General features: G+C 68.7%; 1 pseudogene; it reads right to left on the bottom strand.

Annotated features, from left to right (window-relative positions):
* Positions 1-9556: 9556 nt before the first annotated feature.
* LOC149912077 (uncharacterized) overlaps positions 9557-10000 on the bottom strand; it is a 1555-nt pseudogene continuing 1111 nt past the window's right edge.

The following is a 10000-nucleotide window of genomic DNA, read 5'->3' on the forward strand; positions in this document are numbered from 1 at the left end:
CCCCCCGCCCCCCCCCGTTTTCCTATTCAGTTACTTACTGACCTGCTCGTTGACTCCTTTGCTCGCTTGCGTGCGCGCGTAGGCCTTCCTCTTCCTTACGCGCCCCACCCCCCCCCCCCCCCCAAGAGCACCCCCCGCCAGCCTTGACCCCTGACCCTCCCCTGACCTCTCCCGGATTCCCCTGGCAGAGTGATTTTCGCTTATTTTTAATTTCTGTTCCTTTCCTACGTTTTTAGGTTTTCATCGCTTTTTTTTTCTTTTTTCTTTTTTTTCTCTTTTGACGTTTTAGTTCTCGTTTTTTCTTCTAATTTTTTTTTCTTTTTTTTTAATTTTCCCATTCAATCATTCATTGAAATATATAAAATACTTTTCTAAGTGCCTGCCTGCCTGCCTGCCTGCCTGCCTGCCTGCTTGCGTGCGTGCGTGCGTAGGCCCGGCTTGGGATGGCGGGCCCACGCCGAGGCGCGGGTGCTCGTGAGGGGGTCGCGGTATGCCGGCACAGCCGCCTCCCCCTCCTCCTCCTCCTCCTCCTCCCGCCCCACCCCCCCAGCCCCTGCGCCCCACCCCGAGCTTAACCCTCGTACCCCCTCGCCCCCCCTCCCCCCCCTCCCCCTCTCCCCCCCCCACCCCCCGCCCCGGACTCGCCTCGCACGATTTATCTTTACCTACCTTTTTTTTTTTGCTTTGTTCAGCTTTTTACAAACTTCTCCATTTACGTATGGTTTTCCAGTTTTTTTATTTTTATTTTTATTTTTTTTTAATTTTTCCATTTCTTTATTTATTGGTGGGCTCGCGTGTGCGTGCGTGCGTGCGTGCGAGCGAGCGTGCGCGCGTGATTTTTACTTTTTTTTTGCTGCGTTTTTCATTTTTATTTTTTTCCTTTGTTTTTATGTTTTCTTTCTTTCTTTTCTATCTTCTGTTCCGTCTCGTTTAACTTCGAACGTTTCAGCTACAGTTTTTCTATTTTTTGAAATCTTTTTTTATGTTTATTTCTTTTAGCTTTCCCATCTCATCGTTCAAAATATCAAAAATATTTTTCTACGTACCTGTCTGCTTGCTCGCTCGCTCGCTCGTTTGTTTGCTTCCTCGCTTGCGGGCGTACGTTTTCCCAATGCTTTTTGAACCTCTGTCTAGTTGTTTATTTCTCTGTTTATTGATTTGTCGGCTCTCTCTCTCTCTCTCTCTCTCGCGTGCGTGCGTAGGCCCGGCCCGGCCCGGCCCGGCAGGCCCTCGCGAGGCGCGGGAGGTCGCGACGGGGATGCGGGTAGAGCCGGCGGCCGGCGCCTGAGGCCTTCCTTGCCCCCGCCCGCCCTGCACACGCACCCCCCCCCCTCCCCCCGCCCCCGGCCCCAGCCTTGACCCCTGACCCTCCCTCTCCCAGGCAGATGCGATTTTTAATTTCGTTTTTTTTTTTTCCTTTTTAAATGTTCCTTGACTTTCCTCGTTGTTCTGATCTTTTCATTTCATTTTATCTTTTGTTTTCCTATTTGTAGGCCCGGCTCGGGATGGCGGGCCCACGCCGAGGCGCGGGCGGTCGTGACGGGGTGGCGGTATGCCGCCACAGCCGCCGCTGCATTCCCCCCCCCCCCCCCCCCCCTCCTCTTAACGTCCGTCCCGTGCCCCGTCGTCGTCCCCCCCCCCCCCCCCACCCAACACCCCTCGGCCCCCACCGCCCGGACTCGCCTCAACGTGATTTTTCTTTACCTATGGTTCTTTCCGTTTAGACTTCTGCCGTTTTCAGCTTTTTTAAAACTTTTCCATTTATATATGATGTTTCTCCGATTCCCCCCCAATATTTTTCCATTTGTTTGTTTATTTATTGCTTGGCTTGCTCGCTCGCTCACTCGCTCGCTCGCCCGTGCGTGCGTGATTTTTTTTTTTTTAATTTTAATTTAATTTTTTCCTGTGTTTTTATGTTGTCTTCAAACGTTTCAGCTTCTCTTTTTCTAACTTTTTTTTTAGTTCTTTTTTTTTTTCTTTTTTAATTTTCCTCCTTATTTATTCATTCCATTAAAATATTTTCCTACGTACCTTTTCGCTTGCGTGCGTGCTGGCGGCTGCCCGCCTGAGCCCCCCCCCCCCCCCCCCCTTTTTCTTTCTTTCTTTCTTTCTTTCTTTCTTTCTTTCTTTCTTTCTTTCTTTCTTTCTTTCTTTCTTTCTTTCTTTCTTTTTCTTTTCTTTTTCTTTTCTTTTCTTTTTTTCCCCCTCCGTGTTCCTGCTTTTCTGTTTTCGATTTTTCAGAAGCTTCTTAATTTTTGTATGTTTTTCTGATTTTTTTTGAACTTTTTTCCGTTTCTTTCTTTAGTTATTGGCTTAATTCATATATTTATCTATCTACCCATCCGTCTGCCTGTCTCCCCGTCCATTTGCTTGCTTGCTCGCTTGCTCGCTCGCCCGCTCCCGCGCGCGTGCGTTTGAGTAGGCCCGGCCCGGCCCGGCGCGCCCTTCCGTTGGGAAGAAGGGGGTCGCGACGGGCTTACGGGTAGATCTCGCGGCCGGCCACCTGAACTTCCCAGCGCGCAAAGCCTAAACCTGACCCTTACCCTAACCTCGCCCGCCTACCCTAACCCTAGCCCTAACCCGCCCTCTCCCGGACGTGCCCCGCCCGACTGGCCCGCTTTTCTGCAGCACCTGTAGACGTATTCTTCTTTCTCTCTCTCTTTCTCTCTTTCTCCCGCCCCCCCCCTCCCCCCCCCCCCCCCCCCCACCTCTTTCTTTCTTTCTCTCTTTTCTTTCCCACCCTAGTCCCCTCCCCCGGCCCCCCGGCCCCTCTTACTTTCTTCTCGAAGACGTCCATCCGACGTCCGTGCGAGCGCTCGTTTGCTCGGTGGTCGTCCGTTCCTTCCTTCCTTCTTCTTGGGGGACGTTGGCCGAGAGAGCTGCGGGATTTGGGTTTTCCGTTATTTCTTCTTCCCGCCTTTCCTTTCTTTTGCCGCTGCCTGTGCCCGTCCCCCTCCACCCACCCGACTCCCACCCTGCCCGATCGGACCGGGTTTGTTCGCCGTTCCCGCCTCCTTTTTTTTTTTTCTTTTTAATTTCATTTTTTACTTTTTTAAGCTCCCTACCTCACCCGCACCCCCCCACACCCCCCTACCCACCACCACCACCACCTCCCACTCCGCCCTCCTCCTCCCCCTCCCCCTCCTCGGTTCCCCCCCCCCCCCCCCCCGCCACCCTCCTTTTTTTTTTTTTTTTAATTTTTCTCTCTCGCTTCCCTCCGGCGGGCCAGGCCCGATGGCTTCGACCGGTCCCCGCAAACTCCCGCCCCCCCCCCCCCCCCCCCCCCGAAACCGGCCGAGGACCCACCCCCAGCCCGCCACGCGCTTTCTTTCCGTTTCTTTCTATTTTTTCTTTTTTTTCTCTGGGGGGAAAGGGGGGGGGGGGGGGGGTGGCCGGGCCGGGGTGGGTGGGTGAGGGAACGGGCACGCCCGCCGCCCGGGAGAGGGGCTCAGGGCGAGCCCGGCGTCCGGATGAGTCGAAGGAACGAATCCCAGACGAACGCACACACCCACCCCCGGGACGGACGAGGCCGTTCCCCGCCGGCCTACCTCTGCCGCCGTCTTCCCGCCATTTCTTTTCCTCCCCGCGCTGACACGAGCGGCCGATCCCGTCGCGAGCCCGCCGGACGTTTCCCGCCCGCCCCGCTACGCGCGGGCGGGGACCCGCCGGCGCCTGCGCGCTTCCGCAGAGGGGGAGTGGGGCGGGGGGGGCGGGGGTGGGGAGTGGGGGGAGGAAGCGGGGGACATAGCGGCGAGCGGGAAAAGCGCCCTCCCCGCCCAAAACACAAACACACACCATCACCACCCCCACCCCGCAAGCCGCGGGCGGATCGGGTTAGAAATACCCGACTCCGAACACCCGGCGCGAAGAGCTACCGGGCCACCGAGCGAAAAGGGAATCAAACGAAAAGTGTCAAACGAGCGAACGCGCACGCAAACACGCGCCGGTAAAATAAACAAACGAACGGACAGACAAACAAACGCACGCGAGACGAACGAGAAGGGGCCTCCGCCGGACCCCGAGCCGCGGCGGCCGCAATGCGGACCCCGCACCGAACCGCGCCGAACGCGGCCGGACGCCCCTCAGAGCGGGGGCGGCCGGCCGCGCCAGCCGCCGACACGCGGAGCCCGAGTACGCCAGGAACGGGCCGGCCCGGGAGCGACCGACTCGGTCGAACCGAGGCGGAGGCGGCGGCGGCGGCGGCGGCGGCGGCGGCTCGGGTACGACGGAAAGACGGCAAGGCCCAGGCGAGCGCCGAACAACCCGGTCGCTGCCGCGGCGGCGGCCGGACTGCGCGCGGTCTATACGGCTCGGCGCGGCTCCGCCGGTCCGCAGCGGCAAGGAGAGGTCGGCAAAAACGGACGGCCGGAGGTCGCTGCGGCGCCGGCCAGGCAGCGGCGGCCACGTCAGCCCGGCTCCGCGCGGTTGCCTGGTCTCCCGCAGACGGCCTGGGGTCGCTGCGGCGGCGGCCCGGCGGCGGCGGCCACGTCAGCCCGTCTCCGCGCGGTTGCCTGGTCTCCCGCAGCGGGCCAGAGGTCGCTGCGGAGCCGGCCCGGCCGCGGCGGCCACGTCTACCCGGCTCCGCGAGGCTGCATGGCGAGGCGTAGCCGGCCTGGGGTCGCTGCGGCGCCGTTCCTGCAGCGGCGGCCACGTCTACCCGGCTCCGCGAGGCTGCATGGCGCGGCTGCAGCCGCCCAGGGGTCGCTGCGGCGCCGGCCCGGCAGCGGCGGCCACGTCTACCCGGCTCCGCGAGGCTGCATGGCGAGGCGTGGCCGGCCTGGGGTCGCTGCGGCGCCGTTCCGGCATCGGCGGCCACGTCTACCCGGCTCCGCGCGGCTGCCTGGCGCGGCGCAGCCGCCCAGGGGTCGCTGCGGCGCCGGCCCGGCTGCGGCGGCCACGTCTAGCCGGCTCCGCGCGGCTGCCTGGCCCGGCGCGGCCGCCCAGGGGTCGCTGCGGCGCCGGGCCGGCAGCGGTGGCCACGTCTACCCGGCTCCGCGAGGCTGCATGGCGAGGCGTGGCCGGCCTGGGGTCGCTGCGGCGCCGGCCCGGCAGAGGCGGCCACGTCTACCCGGCTCCGCGCGGCTGCCTGGCGCGGCGCAGCCGCCCAGGGGTCGCTGCGGCGCCGTCCCGGCTGCGGCGGCCACGTCTACCCGGCTCCGCGCGGTTGCCTGGTCTCCCGCAGCGGGCCAGAGGTCGCTACGGAGCCGTCCCGGCAGCGGCGGCCACGTCTACCCGGCTCCGGGAGGCTGCCTGGCCTCCCGCAGACGGCCTGGGGTCGCTGCGGCGCCGGCCCAGCAGCCGCGGCCACGTCAGCCCGACTCCGCGCGGCTGCCTTGTGCGGCGCAGCGGGCCCGGCGTCGCTGCGGAGCCGTCCCGGCAGCGGCGGCCACGTCTACCCGGCTCCGCGAAGCTGCATTTCGCGACTGCAGCCGTCCTGGGGTCGCTGGGGCGCAGTTCCGGCATCGGCGGACAAGTCTACCCGGCTCCGCGAGGCTGCATGGCGCGGCTCAACCGGCCTGGGGTCGCTGCGGCGGCGGCCCGGCAGCCGCGGCCACGTCTACCCGGCTCCGCGAAGCTGCATGGCGCGGCGTAGCCGGCCTGGGGTCGCTGCGGCGCCGTTCCGGCATCGGCGGCCACGTCTACCCGGCTCCGCGCGGCTGCATGGCGCGGCTCAACCGGCCTGGGGTCGCTGCGGCGCCGTTCCGGCATCGGCGGACGAGTCTACCCGGCTCCGCGCGGCTGCCTGGCGCGGCTCAACCGGCCTGGGGTCGCTGCGGCGCCGGCCCGGCGGCGGCGGCCACGTCTACCCGGCTCCGCGAAGCTGCATGGCGCGGCTCAACCGGCCTGGGGTCGCTGCGGCGCCGTTCCGGGAGCTGCGGCCACGTCTACCCGGCTCCTCGCGGTTGCCTGGTCTCACGCAGACGGCCTGGGGTCGCTGCGGCGCCGTTCCGGCATCGGCGGACGAGTCTACCCGGCTCCGCGCGGCTGCCTGGCGCGGCTCAACCGGCCTGGGGTCGCTGCGGCGCCGGCCCGGCAGCGGCGGCCACGTCTACCCGGCTCCGCGAGGCTGCATGGCGAGGCGTGGCCGGCCTGGGGTCGCTGCGGCGCCGGCCCGGCAGAGGCGGCCACGTCTACCCGGCTCCGCGCGGCTGCCTGGCGCGGCGCAGCCGCCCAGGGGTCGCTGCGGCGCCGTCCCGGCTGCGGCGGCCACGTCTACCCGGCTCCGCGCGGTTGCCTGGTCTCCCGCAGCGGGCCAGAGGTCGCTACGGAGCCGTCCCGGCAGCGGCGGCCACGTCTACCCGGCTCCGCGCGGTTGCCTGGTCTCCCGCAGACGGCCTGGGGTCGCTGCGGCGCCGTTCCGGCATCGGCGGACGAGTCTACCCGGCTCCGCGCGGCTGCCTGGCGCGGCTCAACCGGCCTGGGGTCGCTGCGGCGCCGGCCCGGCAGCCGCGGCCACGTCTACCCGGCTCCGCGAAGCTGCATGGCGAGGCGTAGCCGGCATGGGGTCGCTGCGGCGCCGTTCCGGCAGCGGCGGCCACGTCTACCCGGCTCCGCACTGCTGCCTGGCGCGGCGTAGCCGGCCTGGGGTCGCTGCGGCGCCGTTCCGGCAGCGGCGGCCACGTCTAGCCGGCTCCGCGAGGCTGCATGGCGCGGCGTAGCCGGCCTGGGGTCGCTGCGGCGCCGGCCCGGCGGCGGCGGCCACGTCTACCCGGCTCCGCGAGGCTGCATGGCGAGGCGTAGCCGGCATGGGGTCGCTGCGGCGCCGTTCCGGCATCGGCGGCCACGTCTACCCGGCTCCGCACTGCTGCCTGGCGCGGCGTAGCCGGCCTGGGGTCGCTGCGGCGCCGTTCCGGCAGCGGCGGCCACGTCTAGCCGGCTCCGCGAGGCTGCATGGCGCGGCGTAGCCGGCCTGGGGTCGCTGCGGCGCCGGCCCGGCGGCGGCGGCCACGTCTACCCGGCTCCGCGAGGCTGCATGGCGAGGCGTAGCCGGCATGGGGTCGCTGCGGCGCCGTTCCGGCATCGGCGGCCACGTCTACCCGGCTCCGCACTGCTGCCTGGCGCGGCGCAGCCGCCCAGGGGTCGCTGCGGCGCCGTTCCGGCATCGGCGGCCACGTCTACCCGGCTCCGGGAGGCTGCCTGGCCTCCCGCAGACGGCCTGGGGTCGCAGCGGCGGCCCGGTAGCCGCGGCCACGTCATCCCGGCTACGCGCGGCTGCCTTGTGCGGCGCAGCCGGCCCGGCTTCGCCGCGGAGCCGTCCCGGCAGCGGCGGCCACGTCTACCCGGCTCCGCGAAGCTGCACGGCGCGGCGTAGCCGGCCTGGGGTCGCTGCGGCGCCGTTCCGGCAGCAGCGGCCACGTCTACCCGGCTCCGCGCGGCTGCCTGGCGCGGCTCAACCAGCCTGGTGTCGCTGCGGCGCCTTTTCGGCAGCGGCGGCCACGTCTACCCGGCTCCGCGCGGTTTCCTTGGTCTCCCGCAGCGGGAAGAGGTCGCTGCGGAGCCGGCCCGGCAGCGGCGGCCACGTCTACCCGGCTCCGCGAGGCTGCATGGCGAGGCGTAGCCGGCCTGGGGTCGCTGCGGCGCCGTTCCGGCATCGGCGGCCACGTCTACCCGGCTCCGCACTGCTGCCTGGCGCGGCGCAGCCGCCCAGGGGTCGCTGCGGCGCCGGCCCGGCAGCGGCGGCCACGTCTACCCGGCTCCGCGAGGCTGCATGGCGAGGCGTAGCCGGCATGGGGTCGCTGCGGCGCCGTTCCGGCAGCGGCGGCCACGTCTACCCGGCTCCGGGAGGCTGCCTGGCCTCCCGCAGACGACTGGGGTCGCAGCGGCGGCCCGGTAGCCGCGGCCACGTCAGCCCGGCTCCGCGCGGCTGCCTGGAGCGGCGCAGCCGGCCCGGCTTCGCCGCGGAGCCGTCCCGGCAGCGGCGGCCACGTCTACCCGGCTCCGCGAAGCTTCATTGCGCGACTGCAGCCGTCCTGGGGTCGCTGCGGCGCCGTTCCGGCATCGGCGGACGAGTCTAACCCGGCTCCGCGCGGCTGCATGGCGCGGCTCAAACGGCCTGGGGTCGCTGCGGCGCCGGCCCGGCAGCGGCGGCCACGTCTATTCGGCTCCGCGAGGCTGCATGGCGCGGCGTAGCCGGCCTGGGGTCGCTGCGGCGCCGTTCCGGCATCGGCGGCCACGTCTACCCGGCTCCGCGCGGCTTCCTGGCGCGGCGCAGCCGCCCAGGGGTCGCTGCGGCGCCGCCCCGGCAGCGGTGGCCACGTCTACCCGGCTCCGCGAGGCTGCATGGCGAGGCGTGGCCGGCCTGGGGTCGCTGCGGCGCCGGCCCGGCAGAGGCGGCCACGTCTACCCGGCTCCGCGCGGCTGCCTGGCGCGGCGCAGCCGCCCAGGGGTCGCTGCGGCGCCGTTCCGGCTGCGGCGGCCACGTCTACCCGGCTCCGCGCGGTTGCCTGGTCTCCCGCAGCGGGCCAGAGGTCGCTACGGAGCCGTCCCGGCAGCGGCGGCCACGTCTACCCGGCTCCGGGAGGCTGCCTGGCCTCCCGCAGACGGCCTGGGGTCGCTGCGGCGCCGGCCCGGCATCCGCGTCCACGTCAGCCCGACTCCGCGCGGCTGCCTTGTGCGGCGCAGCGGGCCCGGCGTCGCTGCGGAGCCGTCCCGGCAGCGGCGGCCACGTCTACCCGGCTCCGCGAAGCTGCATTTCGCGACTGCAGCCGTCCTGGGGTCGCTGGGGCGCAGTTCCGGCATCGGCGGACAAGTCTACCCGGCTCCGCGCGGCTGCATGGCGCGGCTCAACCGGCCTGGGGTCGCTGCGGCGCCGTTCCGGCAGCGGCGGCCACGTCTACCCGGCTCCGCCCGGCTGCCAGGCGCGGCGCATCCGCCCAGGGGTCGCTGCGGCGCCGTTCCGGCAGCGGCGGCCACGTCTACCCGGCTCCGCCCGGCTGCCAGGCGCGGCGCATCCGCCCAGGGGTCGCCGCGGCGCCGTTCCGGCAGCGGCGGCCACGTCTACCCGGCTCCGGCGGCTGTTCGCGTCTTTTGTGTGTGGGGGGGGCGCTGCTGCTACGGTGCGGCCAGAGGCGTCGCTCTAATTCTCTGCCTCCAGTTATGTCGAGGTAAAGGTCGGCTGCTGTCGGAGCCTTTGCCGGTAGTCGGCGTCGTCGTCCGTGGAGCTTTCTTTTCGGATGCCTTTACTTTTCGTCGGTAGGAGAGAGTGCGGACTCTGCTCCGGAGATCGGTGGTGAGCGGGCGCTCGCGAGCTGGGTTGACCGGCCGGCCAGACGGGTTTCGGCGGCGGTCGGCGGTGGCGGCGGCTCTCTGGGGCGTCGGTTCGTGTGGTCGATCCGGTCGCTTCGGTTTGTCCGTCGCGCCCCGTCCCGCCGTTCGGTGGTGGGTTAAGGCGGTCTCCCGGGCGAGCGGCGAAAAAAAGCCGGGCAAGGCGAGAGAGAGCTGTGCGGGTGAAATAGCCGGCTCCCGCGCCGCCCAGGGCGAACCCGAGAAGGCGAGAGAGAACAATCGAACGAACGGGGGAAGCCGGCTGCAGCGCTCGCTGGCGCGAAGCGGAGAAAGCGAGAGAGAAAGCGAGCGCGGAGAAGGGCACAGTCCGGTCAGCCGGCACTCGAAGGCAGAAGGGCCGGGGGCGTCCCCGGTGGGTCCCGCCGCGACGGTGGAAGGCGGGACCCGATGGTCGTGGCGGCGGCGCCTCGTTCTCGTTCCGCACCGCATCCTCACCTGCACGCGGGAGCCCCGGCCGAACACGAGAGGCGCTCCTCGGGCGCATCGGAGAGGCTTCCCGGCGGGCCGGTCCTATCCCGCTCCCCGCCTCGCTCGGGGTGGCGTGGGGCGGGCCGGTGTTCAGGCACGGGCGAGCACCTCTCGGCAGACGTTGCCCACGCACACCCGCCTGCACGTGCGCGCGCGGTCTTTCCGCCGCGTCCTGGAGAAGGGCTCGCATCTTCTCCTCCCTTCCTTCCTTCCTTCCCCCTACCCGTCTTCTTGTCGATCGATGAGG

Source organism: Phasianus colchicus, unplaced genomic scaffold, assembly GCF_987193195.1.
Source record: "Phasianus colchicus unplaced genomic scaffold, bPhaCol1.hap1.1 HAP1_SCAFFOLD_44, whole genome shotgun sequence".
Taxonomy (NCBI): Eukaryota; Metazoa; Chordata; class Aves; order Galliformes; family Phasianidae; genus Phasianus; species Phasianus colchicus.